This window comes from Pipistrellus kuhlii, unplaced genomic scaffold (assembly GCF_014108245.1).
Source record: "Pipistrellus kuhlii isolate mPipKuh1 unplaced genomic scaffold, mPipKuh1.p scaffold_m20_p_15, whole genome shotgun sequence".
Lineage (NCBI taxonomy): Eukaryota > Metazoa > Chordata > Mammalia > Chiroptera > Vespertilionidae > Pipistrellus > Pipistrellus kuhlii.
The window spans coordinates 7,083,121-7,110,940 of NW_023425460.1; the positions used below are offsets into that span (position 1 = coordinate 7,083,121).

General features: G+C 47.9%; 1 long non-coding RNA gene across 1 annotated transcript in view; it reads right to left on the reverse strand.

Moving 5' to 3' along the window:
• Positions 1-4,406: 4,406 nt before the first annotated feature.
• Positions 4,407-27,820, reverse strand: part of LOC123652362 — a 70,143-nt gene continuing 46,729 nt past the window's right edge. The window contains exons 2-3 of the long non-coding RNA XR_006741658.1: positions 25,677-25,919; positions 4,407-4,519 (exon numbers count right to left, since the gene is read on the reverse strand). This is a non-coding gene — a long non-coding RNA (uncharacterized LOC123652362). The remainder of the gene's footprint in view (positions 4,520-25,676; positions 25,920-27,820) is intronic.

Here is a 27,820-nt window from a genome sequence, read left to right on the forward strand (position 1 = left end):
TACTGCATGGCCCACAGGAGGTCCGTGCAAAAAAGACTTGTTTCTGCCCTAACCGGTGTTGCTCAGTGGATAGAGCGTCGGCCTGTGGACTCAAGGGTCCCAGGTTCGATTCTGGTCAAGGGCATGTACCTTGGTTGCAGGCACATCCCCAGTAGGGGGTGTGCAGGAGGCAGCTGATTGATGTTTCTCTCTCATCGATGTATCTAACTCTCTCTTCCTCTCCCTAAAAAAAAAAAAAAAAAATCAATAAAATATATATATATATTTTAAATCTAGTTTCTTCTGAAGGGTTGGCCTGCTTTTCCTTTAAGGACAATGCGACATTTGTAATTTACCATGTTCCTTATTTTCCTTTTTGCTTCGACTGCTTGGAAGCCCAGAGCCAAATTTCAGCAATCTCATAAAACTTTGTGTGCGTATCTGCTTGCTATGTTTGTTTTCCTTTCATCTTATCTGCATAGTCTTTTATACAACTCCTGGACCTTTCTTTTTGAAGACCTTGATTTTTAATTTTTGAACTTTTTCCTTTTTCTGTTTTGCTGAGGTGTCTTATTTTTGTTGCTACCCTTGAAGGTTACCTTTTTTTTTTTTTTTTTTAATTGCTGCATGAGCCTGAACATTAGAAAACTATTTTTGGAAGGTGCTTTTCTGACATACCCCTTTCTGGCCTCATGCCTGCTTCTCCCCTGCTCTGTTGATGTGGAGAGGGTCAGAGGGTGCTGTGGAGACCACAGAAGCAAGATGGGGCAGCAGGTGGCCTGACTGGAGAGATGTGTAGCCCAAGGACATGGGACCAAAATTCATTCGATGTGCCTGGCTCCCTTGAAGTGAGGTGTGGCGGCTGCTCAGCGGCTCGGCAGGGCTCGCTGCCTCGGCTCCAGGCCTGGCGGGCCTTTTCTAAGTGGGTAGAGGGCCTCTGGTCCTAATAGGATGCCACTCCTGGGATTAGCTCGGAAACTGGCAAGGCCAACTTGGGACTTGGCAAACGCTTTCAGCATCTGAGTCGGGCAGGACCCCGGATCTTCCACTCAATGAGGGGCAGGGATGGCAGCCCTGGAATCCAGGGGGCCAGATGCCGCCCTGTCACCTGCATGAGGAATGGCGGGGATAAAATAATAACCAGGAGCCGTCGGTGACCCAGTTTGCACAAAGGGGCTGAGGATTGATGCTCTGCAGCCGGTGCGCGCTCCGTGGGCCCTTTCACCGCAGCATCGTATATTATATGCAAATCTCGGCCCAAACTTGAGGCCGCTTTTCACGTCAAGCGGCTTCTTTGAGCCTATACGTTACCTTTTACGGATCTTGGACAGTAACATTTTTCTTTTTAGTGCAAAGTTGCTCAAGGTTCATCTGAGACTCCTTTAAATTGCTGCTTTCAGAGGAATAACAATGTAAAATGACACGATGATGTATGGCCCCGTCCGGCCGACCGGGGGCTGCAAGCAGCCGCAAGCACCACCAAACCTCAGGGAATGAAGCGGTCTCCGGAGCGCCATTGTGCAGTTGTCCTAACCGGATCATTTTTAATTAGTTGCAATTAATTTCCAGTGACAGCGTCCTGCACTATCAAGTCAGAGAGGCCCGGGTGCTTGGGTGGGGTTATTAGGAACAGACGGCTGGTGAGGGAGAAGCCGGAGGGAGGTCTCATCACAGAGCCACAAGATTTCCCCGGCGAGGGCGGAGGGGCCTTCTCGCTAATGATGCAAACGTTCTGACTCCTTCTGGGCCGTGTATGGGCTCTGCTAGGTGGGCACCTGCTCCACCCCGCGCCTGTGGACAAGCGTGTTCCAGCTATTACCTCGCTTCAGCCGGACAAAGTGGCTCAGCCAGATCACCTCTGTGTTGGTGTGGAGAGGCAGACACTGGTGAGAGGAGGGTTTGGGCAGGTGGTGACCCCAGGAGCCGGGAAGTGAATCAGAAAGGGCAGGGAAACTGAGAAGGGATGGGTTATTAAATGAGTTAGCCCTGGGGGTCCCTGGAGCTCACTCCCATGGTAGAACTCTCCGGGACAACCTAGAAGGTACATCTCAGAGCCATCCCATCCATGGGGTGAAGCAGCGAGGCTAGTCATACAACGACCCTGTAGGTCACTGGTGAAGAACTGCTTCCAAGATGCACCGGTGGTCGGAGAAAGCTCTCAGGCAAAAAAAAAGCTGCAAATGCTGGCAGCTGGGACAGGTTTCGAGCCATGTTGTGATAAGGGAAAGGGGTTGGGGTGGGCACTGACAGTGTCCACTATAACCCCAAGGACCCCTGCCTGTCCTAAAGGCTTATGATGCCCACAATTCCCCCGGGGTGTCCCTCTAAGGCATTTGCAGAGAGGGTAAGTGGGGTGGTGCGCCCAGGGCTGTGAGCCTTGTGGAGGAGAGTGAGCAGGCAGGCTGCCCGCCTCTCGGGGGCAGGCTCCCCCACCTTGCCTCACCCACGAGCCCCGGCTATCTCAGGCGAGGCCACTGTGAGCTGACTGAGCTCCTTCCCCTCCAGCCAGTGTGGACGCTTGCCCAGGCAAACCTCTCCCACTTTGATCTTGGCGTCTTTTCTCCTGCGTCCAGGTTTGGATTTAGAATTCTTCTCAGTAGGATTGCTGTCGAGCAATGGTAGATACACAAGAGAGAAAACCAGAGAGTATCCCACCTGAGCGCCAGGTTCTCTAACTAACATGTTTTAGGGGGAGAGATTGCACTGAGACACTGTCACCTTGTCCCCCACTCAGCTCATTCCACTTCCAGAGCTCTAACGACTCTAAACAGTGGACTTAGACCAGGATCAGGGCACTTGACCTCCCCGCCTTGGCTTCTCCGGAGAGATTGGGGGGCGCGCATATGTGACACCACCACCACCACCACGGCCTCTCCTCTCCTCCCTCCTGTTCCCAAAGCCATCCTTCACTGGTTAACCAGTAAGGAGGGAGTGGGAGCCGATAAGACGTGGCCCTTTCTCAGGAGTAATAACAGTGCCAGGACACATGCATTGAGCACTTGCCGTATGCCACACACTATGGTAAGCCTTTTCACATGCTATATTAACTCTTTTAATTTTCACAGCCCAGTGAAGCCATAATGTTATCCCCATTTGGGGGGAACTGAAGCACAGAGAGGTTAAGTAACTTGCTTAAAACCACCCAGCTACCAGTGGTGGGGCTAGGATAGGAACTTAGTCTCCTGAGCCTGGACCCCAGTGATACCTTAGGAATCCTGACGCCCACATATCCCCCACTGGGTTGTGTTTTGTATTATACTTCCTCTCAACTGAAGTGCGCGCACGCGCGCGCGCACACACACACACACACACACACACACACAAAATCCCTCTTCCCCACAGTGCAGCATGTGTCTGTCCTAACCACTTCTCTTTCTTCTGTCCTTAAGAGCATAACTGAATTGTTGCATCCATGTGGGGGACCCCTAGAAATAACTGGAGACCCAGCATTTCTTATTTCCTTCCAAGGCCCAAGCCCATTGTCTGCTTCGGGTTAAGACCCAGGAGCCCTCTTCAGGAAGGTGGGTCCTCCTCTGGGCATCACCAGTGCAGCACCTTCCTCCGGAGGAGCCATGCTCCCCTGGGTCACCTGTCTGTGCTGTCACCCCCTCACTTAGGAGCCCTGCCTCTGGGTGGCCAGCCTTCGGTTACGAAGCATGCCTCTCCCCCTGCAGATGCCACTTTAAAACCACCATATCCCCACATCAGATTTTCTTCTCTGGTCTTCAACATATCTTGCTTTAGATGTTCAATAACTTGTTTTTCAAAAGCCTCAGAATTTGGGTGCCTCATTGTTGTTTTTGCAGATTTCCCACTAGTTTTTTTCCTGATCACTTTTCACTTTGATGAACGGTGGAACTCTCTGGTGTGAACTGTGATGTGAACTCTCTATTCTAGAGTCTGCGTTCTCTCCGTTCACCCAGCTCTCTAGCTGCGTGACGGGGGGTTCCGGACTTTGCATGACTTTTCAGTGGATGCCCTTCTCTGTGTCCCCACAAGACCTGGCCAGGGCCATCCATGGTGACCTCCTCAAGTCTTTGGGGAGCTCGCATATTTATTGGGACGCTGTGACCCCAAAGGGCTTCATTAAAGGGGGGAGAACACTGGGTGTCAGGTGGGGCTGTGGCACAGAAGTGGCCAGACGGGGCTTCCCTGCCAAGTTGTTGAAGCTGGAATTCTCCGGACCATAGCCCTCGGCCCATAAGACCCCAGCCTCCTTCTGTTACCAGGTTTGTCACACCCCATTTGCTTTCCCAGGATGGAAAGCAGAGATAATATAACCAACCTAGCCACATAATTTTTTTAAAAAAAATCAATATATTGACCTAACAGTAATATAAAGGAGAAATCAAAGGGAAGTTACCATAAAATAATACGTATTTCCATATGTAAATACTCAGCAGCAACGAACACATTGAATACTTACCCCTGAATATGAAACCACGTGATGGGACAGCCGTCGGTACCTCCTGCCTCAGTGGGGGGCGGGTGCTGGTGACTCACGGAGCCGGGAGTGATGTGCCCACACGGACAGCAGTTTCTGAAATGGTGAACAATTCTTGGTGAGGTTCTGTACCGATCAGAGCAAAGCTCTCCCTCCATCAACACAGGAGGTGCGATCCTAGAAAATTTCGTGTCTATTAAAGCCACACAAAACACTCTGCGGTTATAGGTAAAGCTGAGCTGGGTTTAGACCAGCTCCTTGTCTACAGACTGGTCCACCGGGACCGCTGTCAAGCCTAGGGCCTCTCTGATGGCTGTGCGGGCTGTGCACTGTGGCCCAGTTAGTTCATCATGTAAGCAAATGAGGCCCCCTAGGGCTGTTGAGAACACTCGCTGGGGATGTTCAGAGTGGGAGAATTGTTCACGGCATGGGACTGGCCTGCATACACATTACCGTGCCCAGAGAGCACGCCTAGGTCCTCCCCGCACACGCATACACACTGAATGCCAGCACTGTGACAACAAAACGTCCCCACAAATGTCCAAACGCACCCTTGGCCCCACAGCCTGCCAAGAACCTCTCCTCACGGCTAAGGTGGCTCCAGCATCTCCTCTCAGCTTGGCCCCTTTTTGTGCTTGGCCTCTTTTTGTCTTCTCTGTATTGCTTCATCCTTCATCTCTCCCTTCCCATTCCTGCACCAGCCCAGGCCCATGGCCTCATTCCTGGTCCAACAGAGGCATCCACCTGGGCTCCCTGCTTCTGGCCGCAGTCAGGGAGCCCTCCCAGCACCGCAGTACAAAGCCTGGTCTCTCCCTGCCACTGTGCTCAGAGAGGCCCCACACAACGGTGCTTGAAGCAGCGGAGGCTCATCAGGTTGCTTCTGTGAGGTGAGACACACAGTCTTGGAGCAAAGAGTGAAGGCTGGTGCTATCCTAGGGCCGGGAAGGATGGCAAGGTGGTTTCCCAGGTGAGAGCAGAAATGAAAGAAGTCCTGAATGCACTCTGTTGGGAGGTGGTTGGTGCTGCCACTTCCCACCAGAGAGGGAGAAGAGTGGTCATGAGCTTTGGAGAGAGTGCTGGCCTGGGAGTCCGAAGGCCTGGGTTTGAGTGACCAGCCTTACTGCCATTCCTATAGAAGCACATGGTGCCGGGTGGCCCACCTTGCCAGGAGGTCCCAGCAAGAAGGAATTTCACTAATTTATCTCTGGTTAAATTAAATTCACACTATTACTACTTGGCCTCATTTTTATCTATTTTTTTAAAACTATTTTATCTTATTTTTTTTACAATATATAAAAAAATCTATTACCAGATTGTAGATACAAAATAATTAGCCCTTTACATACAATACACATTAATATTTCAAGAAAAATGATTTAAAATGTAATAATATTACATACAATAAACATCAATATTTTTAAAAAGGATTTTAAATATATTACCAAAAATAATATAATATCACAAAAGTTGTAGGAAATATTAAAAATCTGAAAATAACAGGGTTACTTCTATTATATTCTAAAATTAGAGGCCCAGTGCACGAATTCATGCACCAGTGTGGTCCCTCTGCCTTTCCTGTTTGATCGGTCTGAAACTGGCTCTCCAACATCCCTCCAGGAGTCCCAGCCAGGCCAAGGGACCCTACCAATGCATGGTCAGGGCCAGGGAGGGACACAGGAGGTTGGCCAATCTGGGAGGGACTATAAGAGGGCTTCAGGGTATGTCCAGCCCATCTCACTCAGTCCTGATAGGCCGGGCCCTAGCAGCAAGCGAACCTACTGATCAAGGTCTGACCCCTGGTGCTCAGTGCACATCATAACAAGTGGTTGAGCAGCCTTAGCATATCATTAGCATATTACATTTTGATTGGTTGAATGGCCGACTGATTGACCAGACACTTGGCATATTGGGCTTTTATTATATATGATATTTTTTCCCCTCTGGTTCTATTCTTGTTCATCAGTTTATGTTGTTCATTATATTCTTTTTTTTTTTTTTTGGTGTTTTTTATTTTTTTAAATTAAATTATTATCCGTGTATATATCTTACCATTGCCCCCCCCCCCAACCCCTGTTGTTCATTATATTTTACAAATGAGTGAGATCATATGATATTTATCTTTCTCTGACTGGCTTATTTTGCTTAGCATAATGCTCCCCAGGTCCATGCATGCTATTGCAAATGGTAAGAGTTCCTTTTTTTTTTTTTTTTTTTTCAGCAACATAGTATTCCATTGTGTACATGTACCATGGTTTTCTAATCCACTCCTCTGCTGATGGGCACTTAGGCTGTTTCCAAATCTTAGCAATTGTAAATTGTGCTGCTATGAATATAGGGGTGCACATATCCTTTCTGATTGGTGTTTCTGATTTTTTGGTATATAGTCTTAGGAGTTGGATTACTGGGTCAAATGGGAGTTCCATTTTTAACTTTTTGAGGAAACTCCATACTGTCTCCCACAGTGGCTGCACCAGTCTGCATTCCCACCAGCAGTGCACAAGGGTTCCTTTTTTCCCACATCCTCTCCAGCACTTGTGATTAATAACTTTGAGCACGTTTTCATATGTCTCAGGGCCTACTGTGTGTCCTCTTTCAAAAAGTGTCTACTTAGGTCCTTTTTTGGCCTCATTTTTAAAACATCAGTCTCACTAAACATCTCCTGCACCTCCCCCTAATCCAGAAACAGCCTAACAAGGTGGCTTCCCATGCATTGTGTTATTAGAGTAGACTATATTATTGTAGAATAATGTCCTATATTATCATCCATAGAAAGATGCCCTTTGCTCAGTATGTTAACCCTCCTATGTCATGCTAACTTATATCTTATGCTTACTCTCATCCTGTACAGAGCTTCCCCCTTCACTTCTGTCTCCATTGTCATCTCAGCAGGTGCCGGGAATGGAGAGGGGATGAGGCCAGTAGGGTCCGTGAAGGGACTGCAGAGAACTCTGCCCATCTGCCCTCCTGTCCACCAAGCTTCCTCTTTAGAAAGGTGCCTCCATATTCACCTTGCACAGGGTCCTAGGTCCCACCTTATTCTCAGGGCTCCCACCTCTTCTGTACCCTCAGACACTCCTCTGCCAGATTGCTGGGCCGCCATGGGAAACTGAATGGGGCAAGCCTGGCAGCAGGGAGGGGTGTGTGTGTGTGTGTGTGTGTGTGTGTGTGTGTGTGTGTGTGTTCATGCACCCTGGCAGAAGTTACTGCTGCTGCTGCTGTGGTCTGGCAGGAAAACAGCTGTTTAAACCCCTCAGTGTAACTTCATTGTGCCCAGGAAGGGGATTTGCCCAAGGCTAGGAGGGATTATGGGCGGGCTGGGGATGTGTAATGGGGCAGTTGAAGAGGGAGGGCTCTAAGACTTCCTTCTGGCCGTTTTGAATGAGAGCAGGTAGCGGGGCAGGAAGGGGCAGCCCTGACTCCCAGCTGATGCTGAGCAGCGGCCTCCCACCCCCACACAGGGCCTGACTCTAATGTCTTCTGATGGGACAGATTGGTGAGCAGGACTATTAGCTGGGCGACATCAAAAGGCATTAATCTCTGGCTCCAGAGCAGCCCAGCACCACATTAGTGCCTCGCACCCAGTCATTATTAAGACTTTAGCCCAAGGGTGTAATAAATGTTTTATGGCATGCAAACCAAGGTAATGGAATGCAAATCCCATAATATAGCCATACATTTATTTTCTAATGGAGCAAATGATGATGTATTTTATCTGAGAGGAGCTACGATAGGGTCTGCTTGGGAAATGCGAAGTTAGGGACCCAAAGGGTGAGTGGGTGGCCCTCCTTGGTGGGGGGCTGGGGTAGCAACGATGGGAGCCATGTTGGGACTTCTTAGTGACAGCCAGGCTTCAGTACCTCTGGACAAGCCCATCTCGCTTGTCCTCCTGCCCCCAAATTCCCTCCTTGTGGGGCATAAATCGAACATTCTGAGCCTTAATTACACCCCCTTTGCAGAGTGCTCCTCCTCCCTCAAGCCCCAACCCCACCCGGAGCTGCATACCAATGAGCTACTCAGCTCATATTGGCTTTCCAAAAATATGGCCGCATTAAGGTGTGAGATGTTAATGGGATCGAGGGGTGCAGGGCTATTTCTCCAGCCGAGTTAGGACTTGGCAGTGGTGCTGTTTTCATTAAGGAACCAACATTGTTCAGTTGTAGCCCTAGGCTGGTGGGGAGGCCGGTTGGCTACCCAGGGTGGCTGCAGCCTTGAGATGGGCTTTGGGCAACGGATCGACCCAGGTCTTTCTGACTGCTACCGCCTCAGAAAGAACTGTCCATTATTCCAGTTCTCCACAAAGAGTATGGGCCTCTTCATTCCCCAGTGCCCTTTCTCGTCCTCCCCCAGACCAAGGCACAGTACCCAGCCTGACCCTTCCTTGCCCTGACTCTAACCCAAAGGGAAAAACAGAAAGAGGCCCCTGTCTTCTTGGCTCACCACTGAGGTGAAGAAGAGAAAGGGTGGCTTCCAACGGGTGCCTGTACCTAGAAAGCTTGGACTCAGGGCCTGGATTAGCAACAGAAAATCTAAAGAAACTGATTCATTCAGAAGGAAAGCATGAACTGTTCACTAACTCACATAAGTGAAAGTTCAGAGGTTTTCAAGCCTGAGAGAGGGCTGGATCCAGTCACCCAATGTCATGATACTGATGACTAAGGATCTGTTCTATACCTAGACTTATAGGGACGCCAGGAAGTTCAAGACTTGTCCCTGCTTTCAAGGTACTGATAATCTAATGGGGGAAAGGACAAGCAGCTGAAAGGAAATGATCAATGCCAGGTAGTATATGGTTTAAGGATCACCAGAGTGTATATCTGAGGGGTTCAGAGTTCTTTGTAAGATTTCTGGGCAGTGTGTGGGGGAGGGAGGGAGAGATCCATTGAGAAAAAGGGAAGGGAAGTGGAGACCACTGTGCGAGAAGAATCCTGGTAGAGATGTTGCTATGAGCTGAAGGTGTTAAGGACCCCTTACAATTGAAAAGGCCGGACTGGGTTCTTCCCCCAGAGAGCTCATAGTAGGTGCTCAGTTCGCAATGGCTTCTAAATGCCCTGAAAACAATGGTTGTTCTCAGCGGGCTGGGGCTAGATCTAGCATTGGTACTTCAGCTCTTGGCAATACTTTTGATCTTCTAACATGCCCTCTTTTTTTTAATAGAATAACATTAACACCAATAATAATTAATTGCGACATTATATCAGGGCCTGTGCTAAACACTTCATTATCTCATTGAATCTTAAAACGACCCTGAGAGGAAAGCACCTTTATGGTTCCCACTGCGGAATAATAATAAGAAACAAATCTCCGAGTGGGTCTCGCCCAAGTGAGTAAGAGTTGGGATTGTAACCGGATCTTTCTGTCGCTAAAGCTCATCCTGCACAGCCTGTCCCTCCAAATAGAAGTAAGGGATGTCATAGAAGCAAAGAGCTGTATTGAGGACACACAACCAGCTGCTGTGGTCCAGGGGGAGCTTCTGGCTCTAGGTCACTGCTGTCTCCTGAGCCACAGTGCATAGCTCTTGGTTTTCACTTGTGTTTATTGTCCCGGTGGGAGTCTACCCAACTCCGAGTACCTGACTCTCAGTCTACCTTCAACCAGTCTGTACTCAGGAAGAATATCATCTCATCCTAAGATTAGTCAAATCCTGGATGAACACAAATAAAGTAATAATCATAAATTGATTAGGTGTCCCAAATGAGTCTGAGCCCTAAATTTGAAGACTCTCCATTGATTTATCTGTGCCGGAGCCTCTGTTCAAACATGGATACTGTTGGTTGATTACCCCTTTAAAGAATGCTTGGGCTGGAATGAGTTGCACTAAATTCTGCTCTGGTTTGACCTGGTAAAGCCCCAGAACAGTCCTTTATGGAACATTATCCTTCAAGGCCCAGAGAATGAGCCGAGCCCACCTCTGGAGGAGGAAAGACAGTAGCAATCACCTCTGAATTCTTCACGCTAGATCTAGAGACATGGATGTGACACTCAGCAACCTGAACAGGGCCAGGTCTAGGATGAGAAGAGAGGAACCGCGAGTACAAGATGTAAGGAGACGTTCACTCTCAGCGTCACACAAGTGCAGGCCTTCATAGGAGCACCCTAAAATTATGTGCTCCAAGCACCCCTTTTGCCAGGGCCTGACCCTTTCTTGCCCTAAGTCTATCCCAAGCGGGAAAACAGAAAGAGGCCCCTGACTTTTTGGCCCACCATTGAGTTGAGGGAGGGAAAGGATGGCTTCCAACTGGTCCCTGTTCCTAAAAAGCTTGGGACTCAGGGCCTGGATTAGCAACAGAAATTCTCAGGAAACTGATTCATACAGAAGAAAAGCAGGAACTGTTCGCTGGGTGAAAGTGTCAGGGGTTTTCAACCTTAGGCTGGGCTGGATCCAGTTTTTTTTTTTCTTTCCATCTCTCAGCTCTGCTTTCCTTCAAATTCTTCCTGGGCACAGACTAGCTGAAGTAGACAGAGGGTCACTTGGACCTGGGCTGACACGCACACATGAAAACCAGCAGGTGCGGAGTGTGGTGCCTGAGACAGCGTGGTCTGGAGCCAAGCCCAAGGCTCTCCTGCAAGAAGTCATTCTAAGGCTTCTGAAAGGGATAGCTTCCCTCGAAGGCTCAGGAAGCATCTCCTAAGCGCAAGCAAGATGGTAGTTAGCAGCACCAGGCCTATTTTTGGCAAACCCCAATGGAAAAAAAGAGCTTGTTGTCAGTAAGAATGGCAGCACCAGGTTCCATTCACCCAGTCCCATGCTCATCACTGAACTAATCACCACAGCTGGGTGCTGACCTGCTCTGATTGGCTAGTTCTAGTCCTGGGCTGATTCCTGTGGACCTCAGACATTCAACCCCATTTGAAACCACACACACTTAACGAAACAGAGTGGGCTCCCCAAAGGAGAATCTGGGTGCTCTTGGAGGGAGAGATGGGTGCTAAGCAAACAAACTAGAGTGGTCGGTCAATCAAGAGTTGGAGACCCCCCTAAAACCCAGGCTGCACCAGACCTTCTCTGGGGACCCACAGCACCTGCCACCCAAATCTGCATAATTTATGAGCATCAACAGGAGCTTTCCTCAGACATAACATGCTTCTAGCTCATCTTTGACCCGCTAACCAACCCTCTCCCCTAGGGGACCGGCCAATGAGTTGTGCATTACAGTCACTCAGTAAGAATTTGCTGACGTTATGAAAGGATGAATGAGGAACTGTGCTGAGGCTGGGCCCCAAACTTTTATTAACTGTGAGGTTAAAAGCTATCGAGGGTCAGGAGCACCACAAAGGGGCAGAGGGAGTGAGTCAATTAACACCTGCCTTTTTACTTCCAAATCGAATTGTTGCATGAGGTTCAGGGATGATGTAACCACTCGGCAGTAGCGCTGGGGCGGGATTTATGAGCCATGGTATGTGGAGCGATGGAATGGGGAGCGATGGTTTGAGCAGGCAGCTGGTGAGAGGCACTTACCCTGCCCGCCCTTGCTTGGAAGTCTCCCTAAAATAACGGTTATAAGGCATGAAGGGACCTTGGCCATTATAAACCTGTCCCCCTGTATTGAATGTGGATCTTTTTCGATGAGTCACTTTTTCCTAGGCTGGTGTAGAAGGCTGCTCAGTTCAGGCATGGCTTCGTGCTAGAGAGGGGGAGTGGAAATGTCGGGAAGTAGATGGGGAAAGGTAGGCAGGATATGAGATGAACTTGGCCTTGGGTACCAGGAAAGGGACAAGATCTCATTGAAGACTTCTTAAATTGGTTTGCCTTTGAGTAGGAATTGGTATTAGCGATATGCTTGCTAATGTCCCTTCAGTGTCTCCTACCTGAGAGGAAGAGGATTGGCCTCTGCTGGGAATGTCTGGGAATGTGGCTGGTGTGGCTGGACTCCCTGACCGATCGATCGATGGTCTGCTGTAGGCTTGGGAAGGGGGGAAGGAAGCAGGCTTCCCCTCCGGCCCTCCTCCCAGTGTTTGGGTCTGAATGATGGATTTTGAACTGGGCCATTAAATGCTGATTAAAGTACTAGAGAAAAGAACTGGAGGAAAAACACATCGAGGGTTGTACATACACACACACTCCCACCCCGGGCCCCCCTTCTCTTCTCTCAAACTGCCTCGAAGTTTGTTCCAGCCCTCCATTGGAAATGCTATAAAAGGCCAGGTTAATTAAGTCCTATATATTACCGGCGCAAACACTTCCAACTTTATTCCGGTGGCTCCGTGAGTGAGGAGGAGGCCAGGCCAGGTCCAGGCAGCTCGGGGTAATAAAACAGAAGACTCAATTACCTTGTACATTTGCAGTTTTTATAAAATCATTTAAAGTTCTCCCAATGAAAATCGCCGTGGAGAGGGATTGGAATCCTGGAATCCGGCAGGAGCTTAGGGAACCGGGGACTGTAGGCAGCCCCGGGTAAGAAACTCATGCTGGCCGCCCTGCTACTGCCGGGCAGGAAGGCTCCCTCCATGGGGCAGCTCACGGCAAATTACGAAGGAAAGAGAAAAGAAAGGAGACTCCCCAAACATGAATCGCATGCCCACTGGGTTTGGAGTACTATGCTGGGCTTTACATCACCCATTTCCAGATGAGGAGACTGAGGCAGCAGCAGGAGTGTTTGGTATCCAATGAAAGGCACCCGACACCCAGAATCTGCTAGACTCTGATTCCTGTCCCTCCCTTTAAGCTGCCAGGCCTACTATCTGCATGGCACTATCTCTGCAGTCCAAGGCCTGGATTCAAACTCCAGTCCCACCACTACCTGGCTGTGTGCCCTTGGAAAAATCACTTAACCTCTCTGAGCTTTAGTAAGTAGTCTCCTCATCTGCGAAAACAATTTTAGGGCCTTCCTCACCACACTGTTAAGAGGGTGAAATAGGACATAAAATAGCCCAATGCCTAGAATATGATACTTACAGGTTATTATTGTGATTGTTATACTACCAACTTGTCATGACCAGCTCATTACATTTCCCAGGGTGGTATCTGGGAACCAGTGATACTTTAGCCCACAAGTATGAAGTAGGCATGCTCATGTGCTAAAGAACAAGGTGAGAGGAACTCTCCCAGCTCTGTCCTCTGTACCACAGTGACCTAATTCACAAGTAGATTCTCCCACTTCTGAGAATCACCAAAGGGCAAGAACATCTTGCCTACTGAGGAATCCTGTTTATTCCCATGGTTGCAACAAAAATAAGAGCTATATATAAGTTTAAAAAAAAAACAAAAACTTTTCCCCCCAGTAAATAGAAACTGCTCAGTATGCCTGCCCTTTCAGAAATGGGAATATAAAGCTTCAATTCAACAGCAGGCCCCGATGGGAGAAATTATTCTCTGGGCTGTAGCCACAATGACCCAGAACAATGTTTCCCAGAAGGCTGGAAAGAATTAAACCCAAAGTTCCCTCAGCGTGAGCAAATCTCCCAGGGTTTCGGGGGAGGATCTGAGTGGGGGTGGGGCTGAGGCCATGCTCCTGGCATGAGGTAGGCACTCTGATCTCTATGTGTCCACCAAATGAGTGACATTGTAAGTCACCCCTGGGTGCCTCGGAGGTCCTCCTGTGTGGAGGAAGAGCTTCCTCTGAGCTGGGCCCAGGAGCCACATTGAGTTTTCCAAAAAACGAGCACAGCAGTATTTCCAGTCCCACCTGCTCCTCTAGAATAGGGGTGTCGAACTCAATCAGAAAAGGGGCCAAAATCTAAAATCCAGCCTAAATCGCGGGCCGAATGGTTTACTGAACAGTCATAAACTGTCATTGTGATGGAAACGCAGCGGAGTGCAGTGATGACAGCACAGTGTGGGCCACATTGCAAGGCCTGGCAGGACGGATTTGGCCCGCGGGCCTTGTGTTTGACACATGTGCTCTAGAACCTTGACACGCCCCATCGAAAAGTGGAGTCTATTTTTCCTCCCTTGGAATTAGGGAGAACCTGGTGGCTAATCTCAACAAGTGAAATGTCACAGATCCGATGCTACACAACCCAGAAAGCTCTGTCCGAAAAGCCCACGTGGCTTTCCCCGGGCTCTCTGTGCACAGGAACTTAGCCACCATCTTGTGAGGAAGCCAAAGCTGTACGGAGAGGCCACATACCACTATCGCGGCCAAAGGTCCCAGCTATGGTCCCAGCCAACAGCCAGCACCAGCCCCCGGCCACCAACACGTGCCTCCAGATGACTCCAGCCCCCAGAGGTTGAGTCACCTTGAGCCTTCAAAGTTTTCAGCTGAGGCCCAGACAGCGCAGAGGAGAGACAAGGCATCCCAGCTGGACCTGATCTGAATCCCGGACCCACAGGGTCTGAAAGCATCCTAGAGGGTTGTTTTGCACCACAAAGTCTGGGGTCATTTTTAACCTGGCCGGAGAGAACCAGAATAGCCAGCCAGGCCTCTCCCTGCTAGGCTCAGCTCTGGGGGCTCCTGGGTAAAGGGGTCAGTGAGCAACTGAAAAAACTCCCGAGCATTGTAATCAGGGTGGGAGGGACCTAGATGCTGAAGGCCAGAGATGGCGGCCAGAGGGGAGGGAGCATTCCCTCCAGAGCTCCCTTTCCCCGGGAAGCTGCCGGCTGGTTCTGGGCAGCCGGGTGGAGCAGCAGGAAAGAAACAGGCTTTGGCGTCCAATGGTCCCGGCTCTGTCTTCCCCTCCTCTCCTCTCACTAAACGCTGACTCGGACAAGTCAGTCCACTTCTCTGACTCTCAGGTGGGGATAATAAGGACTCTCTTGCCAAAACCGGTTTGGCTCAGTGGATAGAGCATTGGCCTGTGGATTGAAGGGTCCCAGGTTTGATTCCGGTAGGGGGTGTGCAGGAGGCAGCTGATTGATGTTTCTCTCTCATCGTTGTTTCTGGCTCTCTATCCCTCTCTCTTCTTCACTGTACAAAATCAATAAAATATATTAAAAACAAACAAACAAGAAAAAGGAAAAAAAACCACTTCTTTAAAAAAAAAAAAATAAGGACTCTCTTGCAGGCTTATATAGGTTAAATAATGTCAGTAGAGAGGACTTGCTTGGCACATGGACCCTTAATAAATATTTGCATAAAAGGTCTGCAGGTGACCCATCCCAATCAGCAAATAAACAGGAGGTGTTTGTGAAAACGAGGCTGCAGGGGACCTCTTCTGGGCGAAGGGCGGGCGGAGGATTAAAGGGTAACTCTCCTTGTCTCGGGGCTTTAATGCGTTGGAAATAGATTTAAGGAGGTACATGTGGATCGAAGTCTCGGCTTTATTAATAGTAGCAGATGCCTAATAACTGCTAAAGGGAGGGCTATAGCGGGAGCCTGGCATTTTTGCAGTGAGGAGATCGTTAATTGAGAATTCAGAGTCTTATTTAGGCTTTTTATTCTTTCTTTAAAATATGTCTTTATTGATTTTAGAGAGTGTGAAAGGGGAGGTAGAGATAGAAACATTAATAATGAGAGAGAATCATGATCGGATGCCTCCTGCACGCCCCTACTAGGGATTGAGCCCGCAATCCCAGGCATGTGCCCGGCTCAGGAACTGAACTGTGACCTCCTGGTTCACGGGTCGACGCTCAACCACTGAGCTACACCAGCTAGGCTACGCTTTCTATTCCTTGGCAGTTTGGTAATTTGTCTTTTTTTTAGGGCCTTGTCCATTTTACCTCAATTTTCAAATTTATTGGTATAAAGTTTTCAACTGCCTATTTTATTCAATCATGGAGTCCCTCTTTCTATCAAAACCTCAAAACTATGCAGCCGGTCACTCCATGTCCTCTTGTCTAGTGGTCACGGAGGTGGTGTTTTTGCCACCATTGGTAAGTAGCCCCAGGCACACCTCCTTGGCCCTCCCAGGGTGGAGTGGCAAAGGCACTCCGGACATTAGCCATTAGCGAGTTAGAACGGCTGCCTGAAACTCACCCAGAAAGGTCAAGGGACGGCCAGATTCCCTCCCGGCCTGGGCTCCTACAGACAGCTCAAATGTGCCCTTGGATGACACCAGTCTGGGGCTGACAGAGCCATCCCTCCCCCCTCCAGGGTGTAACTCCTGCACCTTCTCCTTTTCTCACTGGTTGCCCAAGCCAAGCAGGCTCTGTGACCTCACCTGGCAATAGCCATGCATGTTCCCCTCGCGCCTCTGTGGCTAGCTGATTTCCCCCTGCGTACCAGCAGCACCTGGCAGCCTGGGCTACGGGCTGGGCCCTGGAGATGAAAGGGAAGCTCATGGGGTGGTGAGGAGGTGTTTATCTCAGGCTGACCTCATGTGTTCTCGTGCTGAAGTGAGAATGCAGGGGCTGCCTCAGCAACGGCTTCCGTGAGGCGCCCATTCAGGGTGTTTCCCACTGCCCTTCTTTCCCAACAAGCCCCCTTCCTTCTTGATGGTTTCAGAGAAAACTATGAAGGATAGGGTTGGTGGCTTGTGCTCCAGTTCCCTTGTCTCCTGGGGAGTCCCTGGCCTGCAGCCTCTTCTCCATCTGTCTCCTTGGTTGGTCCTTCCTGCTACCTTGCAGGCCTCGCCCCAGAAAAGCAGCTGTCCCTGAACTCCGTGCCCTCCCAGGCTGGCTGCCCCAGGGCCTGGCAGCGCTGTCCTCCATCTGGTCACCCGGCGGAGGTGAGCAGAGGACACAGGCAGCTGCTGGGCCTGTCTCAGGGTCAGAAATCCTTGCAGACTCCGTCAGGCATTGGCCTCTCAGCCAACACGGCAACCTGACACGTTGAGAGATACATGGGCGCTCAGCTGGGCACGGAAGGGGGTTAAAGGAACAGAGGGAAGATGAGAGAATGGGGGCTTGGGCTTTGCTGAAAAAAAAAAAAAAAAAAAAAAAAAAGCTAGCCTTCCGCTTGGATAATTAGAGCTGAACATCAGTAAACAATGCCTTGTCCCCTCATTAAGGACAAATCTGTAAGTATAATGTGCCTATTTTCTCTTTCATTAACTTATAAACGGCCACTACTTTCAAGCCATTGAACCAGCAGTTTTGACTTGCCCGTCAGCTCCCGGTCTGAAATGTCTTCTCTCCTACACAGACAGCAGTGCCCACCTCAGCGCGTAGATCCCATGGGGGAAGAGGTGGGGGGGGTCCCCTAAAATGCCACAGAGGAGCTACAGCAGCTTCCCTTCCCCAAGGGAGTGGGTAAGGTGGGTGAGCGCAGGCCCCGGGCCCTCCTCTGATGACCCACTCTCCTCCTACACATTGCTTTGTCTGCGCCCTTGAGTAGTTTGAGAACCCTGACATTTGGGAGCCCCTGAGAATGTGGCCAATAGCATGCATGCCTTAAAATGCCCAGGAGCAAGCTAGGATTGGAAATCCCAAAGGGGGTAGCCAATTCTACAATATTATACTCTCTGGAAACTCACCCCTGGTGGAGAGAGCAGCACCAGAAGGAAGAGGTGCCCTAGGAGAGTTTTGTGCAAAGAGGAAGTCATCAGTGAAACTCAGGAAGGCTCCCCACAAGTCCGTCTCCTCCATCAGTCTGGAAACGTCCCTGGAAATTGACAAAATGTCTCCCTCAGGTGCTTCAGGGGATACTGACCAGGTCCCTCCCATCAGACTAGGAAAACCCCTGGAGGTAAGACCAGGTCTCTTGTACCGCACAGCAGATGCCCGGGATTAGGAATTATTGCTCCTATCAGACTGAGCAATCTGTTCAAGGGCAGGACCTTGTCTTCCTGTCTTTCTCTGGGCAGCCTCCCAGGATCCTGGAAAAGGAGAGCTTCCTTGCATCCCTCCCTCTTGGAGCTCAAAGTGTACCCCAAACCTGTGCAAGGACTCGAGAGGGGTGGGGATAGTGCCAAAGGGGAGAGTACACAATGTCTATCCTCAGGAGCCCCCAAGAGCTTTTAAATTTTGCAGTGAACTGATCTATACAAAGTGAGCTAAGGAAAGGGGGGCTGAAATGAGCGCTTACTGAGTGAGCACCCATTTGAGGTGACAGGCATTGCATTACGTGTTCAATTATCCCACGCAAGAGATCACAGCACAGGAAGTAGATAATATTTCCCCCACTCTGCAGATGGAGAACTGGAGACTCAGAGAGGGGAAGCAATCCACTCAAGGTCACACAGCCAGCCAGTAGTAGAACTGGGAATTCATCAGTCTGCCTGGCTCTACCATAAAGAACAGGCTTTTGCCCTAACTGGTTTGGCTCAATGGCTAGAGCATCAGCCTGTGAACTGAAAGATCCCAGGTTCGATTCTGGTCAAGGGCATGTACCTTGATTGTGGGCACATCCCCAGTAGGGGGTGTGCAGAAGGCAGCTGATGGATGTTTCTCTCTCATCGATGTTTCTAACTCTCTATCCCTCTCCCTTCCTATCTGTAAAAAATCAATAAAATATATTTAAAAAAGAACAGGCTCTTTCCATCACAGCCAACTGTCACCTCAGGTGAGTGAAAAAGCCTTGTGAGCAGCAGAGGCAAGAGGAGAAGGGGAAGAGCAGTGAGACTGGAGGAGTCAGGCCTGGGGAGAGAAGCTTCAGCAGGACCCAGGCTGTAAGAAGATCTCAAGAGGCCAAGGGCACTGTGAGTCTTCTGATGGTGAAGCTGACAGAGCCCCACTCTGACTCCCACCTGTACCTGGCGGGGAGGGGACAGCAGAGAATCCTCAGGCCTGGTGAGGGACTTGGCTCATACACTCAGTTATTCCTCAAAACTGCCATCCCCTCATCATGATATTTTAACGTTAGACTGACTTCTATCAGGACATTATCCTCAAGATGATGACTATTAGCGTGGTTAGCAATTCCAAAGAACTAGAAACAACCTGAATGTCCATACACAAGAGAAGAGGAAAGTAAGATGTGGTCTGTTTGCATGTGGAATGCTACAGCAGTTAAAGGAGTGAAGTAGACCCACATGGCCTTGACATGGCTAAATCTCTAAGACATTGTTGAGTGGGGGGAAAAGTGCCTTTTGTGTTATTACATTTAGTGTGATATCACTTATATAAAAAGAGAAACACCCAGACAAAGTGCTTTCAATGGTTCCACATTGTGCTTGAAGGATCTGTAAAATATGCATCAAACTGATAACAATGGTCACCTCCAATTGGGAGCGGCCATAACTGGGGTGGCAGGTGATCAAAGGGGACTCTGGCCTTGACAGGGTGACCACCTGCCCAGGTTTGCACAGAACAGCTCTGTATTCTCTGTTGCTGCTATAACTAATAACAGCACTGCCTTTCATGCTCAAAAGTGTTCAGTTGGGGTCATAAATTACATAATTACCCTACTCATCTATGGGCTTAATTTTTTACAAAAAGAATGTATTAATTGATCACTGTGTCACTTCTAAGAGCACATTAAATAGAAGGTAAAGTCCACCTCCCACTGCAGACCTCCAGCCCCACACCTCAGAGGTATCCATTGTTCACAGGTCTAGCATCCTTCCTGAAACTGTAAATCTATATATAACCACATAACGTTAAAACATAGAGAAAGACATACAGAATTATGCAGTATACACTGTGCTGAAACTTAATTTTTCACTTAATTTTGTCTATATCAGCATCATCAGGAAAACCTAACTATGATATCGATCCTCAGATTCTACCCTCAAAGATGCAGGTTACATGGATTCCAGCTAATTTGACAGAGATCCATGGATTCCAAGCTAACCTTTGTCCATAGAACAATCAATCATTCACTCATTTATTCAATTAACAAGTATGGAGACTTGCTTTGGGGTTGGCCCCAACTAAGCCTGGAATTCAGCAGAGAACAAAACACTGTGCCTGCCCTCAGGTCTCTTTCCCCTGGGACCAGTCATCACTGACAGTGGGTGGAACTGGCTCTGAGCCAATGGGGTCAGACAGATCTCATCCTCTCACTCCCTCTTTCTATGTGACTTTGGGAAAAGTACTCCATGACTTTCTCAGTTGCCTGGTCTGTAAAATGGACACAATAATACCCACATCACAGGATGAGCTCTCAATAAATTGCATCCACTATTATCAACAATAAAACTCATGTAGCATTCCTGCCAAGAATGTTTAAACTAAGTTCAATCATGAGGAAACGGACAAATCCAAACCCAGAGACATTCTAGAAAACTTAACTGTACTCTTCAAGAATGTCAATGTCAAATGAAAAACAAAAAAAGGAACTGTTCTAGATTAAAGAAGACTAAAAAGACATACGACTAAATGCAAAGTGTATTCCAGGTATGGATTAGGTTTGAATTATAGATTTTTTAAAAATATATAAATTTTATACATATAGATATAAATATAGATAGATATAGATATAGATATAGATATAGATATAGATATAGATATAGATATAGATATAGAGAGAGCGAGCACATTATTGGGGTAACTGGGGAGATATGAATATCAATTGTATACGATATTATATAGTAATATGGGAGCAATGCTAAATTTCTTGAGCGCAATAATTGCACTGTATAAATGTCCTCATTTTTAAGAGAAGTGCTGAAATATTTAGGGATAAAGTGTCATGATGTCTTCAAATAACTCTCAAATAGTTCAGAAAGTTGTGTGTGGGGAGAAAAAAAGAGATAGGGAGACAGAGAAAATGAGGCAAAATGTTAACAATTGATTTATCTAGGTGAGTATATGGGTGTTCCTATAGTAGTTTTCCTATTTATTTTGTAGATTTGAAATTTTTCATAACAAAAAATTTGGAAAGGTGAAATTAAATGGTTTTAGGAAATAATATGCAGAATAGTGATTGATTAGGGAAGGAGGCAGTGACTAGGAGGGGAGCTCCTGACTTCTGGGTCATCCTATTTCTTGAACTGGGTGTGTTCACTTTGAGAGGATTCATTGAGCTAAGCACTTACAATTTCTCTTTGTGTGTGTATGTTACATGCCAATAGATAAGTTTTTTAGAATAATCATCATCATAAAGCATCCTCCACCACATCTATCCCCTGACCTAGGTCTATAAATGCAGATGGGCCCCGGCTGGAGAGAAGGCTGAGGCTGGGCCATCCTCCCCTGCCAGTGTGTCACACCAAGAGGAGGGCAGTGGGCCTGAGTCCATGACAGCCTGTCCCCTAGCCTGACCCCTTGGACAGGAGGCAGGCTGCTTCCCAGGAGGTGCCTCGCCCACCCCTCGGAGCTGAGCTGTACTGACTTCTGCTGCCAGCCCTGCGGCTGCAGGTTGGCCTTGACTCCACACTTCTCAGGCCTCGGCGTTCTCCTCTCCTGTCAGCCCTGCGGGCCCAGATAGATGTGGGCTTAATGAGGCATCTCATCCTCTGTGAGGAATAAGTCCAAGGGTCGCGTTTTCCTCTCCTTGCATTGTTCTCCCACGTGCTTGATCGGATCTGCTTCACTAGGTGGAGACACAAATGTGGTCACGTCTCTGTGTTTTGCAGATTAATTGCCAGAATCTTCATTTGCCTAAATTAATGGGAGTGACAACAACAGCTAACATGCAGAGCTTACTACATGCCAGACCCTGCTCTAAGTACTTTATGTATACAGTAAGTTCTCACTTAACGTCATGAAACTGTTGCAAAACAACTTATAATAAAACCAGGTTTACCATAGGCTAATGAATATAAGCAACGGTTAAGTTCCTACAGCATCTCATCAATGTTATAATGAAACGATGCTGAACAATGCCAAATAACTCATCTAATGTTTACAACTCTTTGAGGCAGGTTTTATATATACATATATATATATATATACATACATACACACACACACACACACACACACTGAGTGGCCAGATTATTATGATCTCTGAACACATAATAATCTGGCCACTCAGTGTATATCCTATATAATAAAAGGCTAATATGCAAATTGTTCCCTCGACCAGGAGTTCAACCAGCAGGCAGGCTGACCAACTGCACATGTCCTCTGCCCCTGGCCAGGCTGGCTGGACCCCATCCATGCACAAATTCATGTACCGGGCCTCAAATATATATAATATATATATTTTAACCCATTTTGCAGATAGGGGAACTGAAGCATAGGAAAGTAAAGTAATTTGCCGAAGAAAGACTAGCTTCATAATTTGCAGGGCCCAGTGCAAAATGAAAATGGGGGACTTTGTTCAAAAATTATTAGGACTTTCAAGACACTAAGCATTAAGCCAAGCACAGGGCTTATTTAAAGCTGACCTAAGACTGCACAGGCCTGCAGTCCATGAAGCCAGACCTGTACACACCATTAACCAGTAAGTAATAGGACAGAAACATGAATGTGAGCAGTCTGACTCCAGAGTCCATTCTCCAACCATCTCTCTAACACTCCAGCACACTGGTCCTGCACAGTCAATACCGCCATATACACAGCTCAGTGCTGCCCTTGCTGGTCCAATCCCTGGACCCTCACACACAGAACATCTTGCATTTGACATCTTGCATTTAAGGGGCAAGATGGGCATAGACCTCCCCAATAAGCAAGTAAGCCTGATAGCTTTGTTCACCTATTCAGACTCCCCATTTCCTGGTGGTGAGTTTCCTCTCTGGGTCCTTTCTATCTTTTCCTGACGAAGGTCTCAGAGGACCCCAGCTCAGTTCATCAAAGAGGCTCCCTGACCGAAAGGGAATGGTCAGTAAGAGTCATGACCCCAATCTTCCCTGGAGGATTTCTGGTCCATATGCAAATATCCCCACTTCCGTGACCAGCTCTGCACAGCAAAACCGCCTTATAATCACAATCCTATTTTCAAAGCAATGTGTTTGCTTACTTATCTCACAGTTGCATAACTAAGAGAAGAGACATTATTTATTTGCCAGAAAATCTAGTTTTGCCTTCCTAGGCATTTCTTTACACAGAATTTAATATAACTTATAATTATCAACTAGAGGCCCAATGCACAAATCCATGCACAAGTGGGGTCCCTCAGCCTGGACGGCGATCTGGCCAATTGGGGCCTTCTCACCCAGTCCCAATTGGGACCTATTGGGGCTGGCCAGCTGGGGATAGGGAGGTTGGCTGTGGGACCCTGTGGTGAGTGTCTGCCCCCTGGTGGTCAGTGTGCGCCATAGTGACCGGGCGACCAGTCATTCGGTCAACCAGTTGTAATGGTTGCTTAGGCTTTTATAAATATAAATGTCATACTCAGGTACATTCTTAATGACATAGCTAAAAAGGGATTGAGAATGAGACTTTAAAGAATGAAGGATTGGAGGGGTGAAAGCTAGTGGTATTTGGGGACTATAACCTCACTCATGCCCACTAGGCTGGTAAGGCCCAGGAATGTCCAGATTACTCTGGGTACCATGGGCATCTCTGCAGCCAGGTTGGCATCTCTGTATTAGAAAAGTATTCAGCTGCAGGTAACAGAATACCAACCAACAAATGGACTAAACAAATAGAGAGTTATTATTTTCACCTGACAGAAATCTAGAGGTATTATAATTACTAGCACTGGTTTACCAGGTCATGGCTGGAGTCACTACAGTTTTTTTCTGGTCTTTTCTTCATGCAGACTGATGGCCACTGCAAGTCAGCATTCATGTAAGGAAAGGGGGGGGAGGGGAACAAGGAGCAGCAACAGTAGCTTCCAGTGCCTTTTATCAGGAAAGGAAAAACCTTGCTAGTAGCCCCAGCTTAAGCCACATTGGTCTTTACTGTGTCATCTGTCTCTCTAGCTGCAAGGGAGTTTGACGATATCTTATCTGGGGATATCTTAGCCCCAGACAAGGTATCATCTAGAACAAAATTAGAATGTTAAAGCAAAGAGGACGATGCCACACTCTTCCTGCTATAATCTCTCCAGGTGGCACAAGACCCAGGGGCCACTTCCCAACAACCCCAGAGGATGCCCAGGCACCCCTGGCCCTCTTAGTGTGCCAGGCAAGAAGGACCCACCCAAGAAGCCAGGGTTTCTCCTAAGTGGAAAAGCCCAGCTGACATTGGCTTTCTCCAGAAGTGATTAATTGTATTCTGCCGAGCTGGGGGAAGGCAGATAATTAGCTGTAGACTGATTAAGGACAAACCAGGCAAAATCCCAGATGTGATAAATGTGAACTTTCCATCTTCCTCCCTCCCTTTCTGTCCTGCCACCACCAGCAGCAGCCAGCCTATAGCACCCCTCACAGTGTGCCTGCCTGAAAGGCCAGCAGACACCATCCAGGCCTTCTGTGCAGACTGCCCAGCATCAACATGGGCAGCGTGGCAAAAGATGGGTGGGCATACTGGGTTTTTTTTCCCTGGGCTTGGCTGCTCTTCCAGCCTTTTTCCAATCCCATTGTTCTTTACCAGGCACAGAACCAGGCCTGGGGTTTCTAAAATAGTCTCTGCCCTGAAGAATCTGTGTAGAAACCTAGAAAGAGGTTAGTTCAGCATGACTCTAGTCTGGCCAGGGCTCCATGGAGGGGCTTTGGGTGGGTTTTGTGGATACAGCAGTGGTCCAGGAGAGAGGGGAAGGACACATGCATAGGAATGGAAGGAAATGAGCAGAGCACAGTCCTGGGCAGTGAGGAATCTGGGGACAAAGGCCTGGGTGGGGGCGAAGGCTGGGGCAAGACAGAGATAAGGTCAAACAAGAAACAAGACTGTGGATGTGGTGCAGACAGCTGTTTCCAGCCTTAGTTTCTCCACAAAATGTGGCATCCACATATAGGACATCCCATAGGTAATCTGGGGTGATTTCCACCTCCACCTCCAACTGTGATGCCTTGCCTGTATTTCACACTCCAGAAAGCTCCTGCCAGATGAAAGCAAATTTATCCCACTGTGGCCTGGGCCAAAGTTTGGTGGAAAAGCTCACTGATACATGAATCTCCTGCAAAGAATATATTTCAGCAACAGACAGCAAGAGAAACTCACTGAGTATAACTTCTCAGGTCCTCTGTTTGCACCCAGGAGACATCCCCAGGAAGCAGCAATGGTGAACACTTGTCCGGGGAAAGGCGTGGGAAGCACCCCACCCCACTTCTGAATCACTCATCCATTCCTTGTCTCAGCGTGTCATTCAAGGAAGCTTCCTCTGACCCCCTGATCCCTCTCAGATCAGATTCTCTGTATTTACCTTCATCTAGTGTATCCCAGTTTACATGAATGCACGTGGGTGACTATCTTTAGCAACACAGATTTAATCAGCAACTATTTATTGAGCCATAAACTGTGATAAGTTCTGGAGATACCATAAGACATGGGTTTGCCCTCATAGAGCTTACAGTCTAGGCATCCATCCCCCTCAGACCTTCCATAGGGGCTCTCCCTAACTCCAGAAGTTGAGACTCCTTCCAGCCCCAGTAGAACAATGGGACAACTCTATGGCTGGCCACCGAGTCCCTCTCCAGGCATTGTCCTCAGCCAAAGAGAAGCATGTCATTCCTCAGAGCAATGCCTGCATTAATGGTGTGATCATTTGAAATGACAAAGGCCTACCTCCCTCCTTGCTGCAATCCAGGAAATTTTTGGAGGATCACCCAGCTTCAGATCTTCCCATGGGGCTGTTCACCTTCTTCCTCTGTCCAATCCTGCTCCCCTCACTCCCTTTTTAGGGGCATTCCTGGGAATACTCCTCAGTGACACTCCTGAGAGCAAATCTTCAGTCTCAGAGTCGTTCCCCAGGGAAGGTGAGTAAGGGACGCGGTGGGAGCAGGCGTCCACCCTGGTGAGCAGCTGCACCTGGAAGGAAGGACTCGTTATTCTATCTCACCTGAAGATGCCCTTTTAGGACTTAGCCATAATCTGGCCCAGCCCCTGCCCATCCAGCTAGAGAGCTGGACCAGTTCTGGAAGCCAGTGCCTGGAAGGCCTTGGCACAGGCCTGGGAAAGGAAGAGAGCCTTGCAGCCAAGTGATTGAGGGGACTCCAGAGGAGAGTGTATCTGTGCTAAGAAGCCCACCGGCCCCTGGAGTCTGATTCTAGCTGATTAAGGGGCACCCAGGGCCAGTATTTCAGCAAGACACCTGAGAAATAAGCCGAGGGAAAGTGTTAATCTTGGATTTACGACAACGACAATGTGGAAGGTGTCAAACTAGCTCCGAATTTTCTAACTCGGGCCCAATGTGTGGGAACGCGCCTGGGTGGGTGCGAGAGGAGGGCGGGAGAGGCAGGAAGGAATTAGACTTGCACCAACTTCGTAATTGAAATCATTAATAGCAGTAAAATAAGTTGTCCGTCCTACATGAAATTTGTAGTAATGTTTGGTTACTGAGATTAATTTCTAGTAATGAAACACTAATTAAACCATTTATTGAGTAATGTATTTGCTTGGTGGTGTTTTATGGGTGTTCTCTTATAAATATTTTAATTACTTTTGCTAAGTAATTAGAATTTACTAAATAATTTCCAAACTATTTTAATTCCTAGCAATTCTCAGCCAACCAACAAGTAATTGTTTTACTTTATATCAGTAATTAAAGTCTTTTTTTTTTTTCTCAAAAACTTTGAGTGAAGAGAAAGACGGTAATAAAGACAGTCTGTTCTATCACAGGGTTGGATATATTAAAACAAAAGCGACATAAAATCACTCATAATCTACCATTATTCAAACACTGTTAATGTTTTAAGCACCCAGTATTCCCAGACGGTCTCCCACCCAAGTACCAACCAGGCCCGACTCTGCTTAGCTTCCCAGATCAGATGGGACTGGGTGCGTTAGGGGAAAGAACAAACACTGTTAATGTTTTTGACTATCTCTTTACAGATTTTTTTCTTATGGGTACATATCCTATTTTTTCAAAATTGAGATACCAACTACATGCTTTCCAGCAACCAAACTGCCAATTTATGTATCATACTTTCTATTCCATTAAAATCCCAAACAAATTGTATAGAGATATTCTCTTTAACAACTTAAGAGACTTTTTGAACATAATATTTCTTGTTTCTACCTCTATGCACCTACTATGTGTCAGACAGTATGCAGAATGATTTATGCCTTTCTCACCTGCTGCAAAATCACCTGGTGACTTTGGCCTTCAAAGTCTCTGTCTTTAACCACACCCTCTCCTCTGACAACCACCTTAAATAACTTTTTAGTACACGTGAGAGGCATCCTCCCCCAAACAGACCAAAAAGTTTTCTTAGAGAAAGGAGATATTTTGCCAAGTCTTTGAATAAAGAGAGGGAGGCAAATTCACAGGAGGGAAGGATGACAGTGACTTGGGAAAAGGCTTGGTGTAGTAACAGAGCAGGGGCACTGAAGTCCCCTCCAGAAAAAAATAATTAAAATAAAATAAAGTTCCCCCAAAAGAGAACCACCAAGCAGAGCACAAAGCTGGTGCTCAATCCATATTTGTTGTTTCTCCGAAGAATGCATAATCCCCACAGATGCATCCCTGTGGTGCCACCCTGTGTTATTTATTCTCCATTCTCTGTATCCATTTTCTCTCCCTCCCTAGAAAGTATCACACCTCAGGCACTGCTATAGGCTCTCAAAACTCACTCAAAAGAGGTGAGGAGGAGAGGGCCCCAGAATCGCTCCTTACTCCACAGGGAGGACAAGGAAAACCAGGCCTGGCTTCCTTTAGCAGGAATCCCTCTTCCCTGTGAACCAGAATAGAGCTCATTTTTAATAATAGC